We start from the raw sequence: 1,300 nt of genomic DNA on the forward strand, positions 1-1,300 counted from the left end.
TCTATCCTTCTCATTGCATGTAAATGATGAGCTTACAGACATTCACACCTGGCTGGTTGGAGTCTGAACGCCTGCTAATTCCACTTCTCACTGAGGATCTGTGTAAATCAGGTCTATCTTCTTCTTCACAGAGCCTCCAAATAGCCTTCAAGTATTAATAGCGTGGTGATCGTCAACGAGTCCAGGCTGAGAAAGCTGCAACATGTGTTCCTGCAGAGAAACAAATGAAAAGAAATGCAGAGTTTCCCGTCAGCTCGTCTTGAACACCTGCTAATTCTTCTGTTTTGAACAAAGTGCTTTCACTGGAGAGTTCCAGTGCTGCGTCGTGGTTTAGGTCTGTTCTCCAACTGCAGTAAATCCGTTTTGTCTCAGTCAAATTAATGCGTTTTTTATCTGTAGGAAGTTATTGAAAGAAATAAATCAGTGCTGATATCATCCTTTGCATTGTGTCGCTATAGCAACCACAGTACTACTGCGGTTAGAGTTTAACCGACTTGTTGCGTCCACGTTTGTGTTATCTGCGAACAAGCCAATATTGACACACCCTCTCTCGACTGGGCAACTTCCTCGTTGAACCATAGTTTTTGAGGAAAGGGTCCGTTAATTTATTGCTATTTTGAGTATATCTATAAAAATTAAAGATTTAAAATAAGAGAGTTTGCATGGGTCAGGGTCAGCAGAGGTGAAGGAAACACTCAGGCTTCATACAGCCATGTAGAAACACTGGCACAAGTAAAGGCATGCATTTAAATTTATACACAAGTAGAAACACAAAAGAATTAACAAAAGTCCTCGTCGTTGGATTCTAGTTCATTTTGGTGACACAACTACTGGATGGATTTAAAGGTAGCGTAGACATTCATGCTCTCCAGTGGATGAATCCTAAAGACTTTAGGTGATCTTGCTAAGTTTTTCTTTTCAACCATCCGTCATTTCTACACCTTAATCCTCACTAGGGTTGTGGGGGGGCTGGAGTCTGTCCCAGCTGACTCAGGGTGAAGACAGGTTCACCTGGACAGGTAACCAGTCTATCACAGGGCTACACTTAGAGACAGACAACCAAGCACACTCACATTCACATAACCCAGAGAGAACCCACGCTGCACGGGGAGAACATGGAGACTCCACGAGAAAGATCCCGGGCGTCCTCACCAGGACCCGAACCAGCGACCTTCTAGCTGTGAGGCGACGGTGCTCACCACCGCTCCACCTGCAGCCCTCTTTTCAACCAGTGCTTTACTAAAACAGACTTTGCTGGATGATTTGCAGCAAAAAATAACTTTCCAAAAATGTGCAAATT

This window comes from Stegastes partitus, unplaced genomic scaffold (assembly GCF_000690725.1).
Source record: "Stegastes partitus isolate 25-593 unplaced genomic scaffold, Stegastes_partitus-1.0.2 Scaffold1671, whole genome shotgun sequence".
NCBI lineage: Eukaryota > Metazoa > Chordata > Actinopteri > Pomacentridae > Stegastes > Stegastes partitus.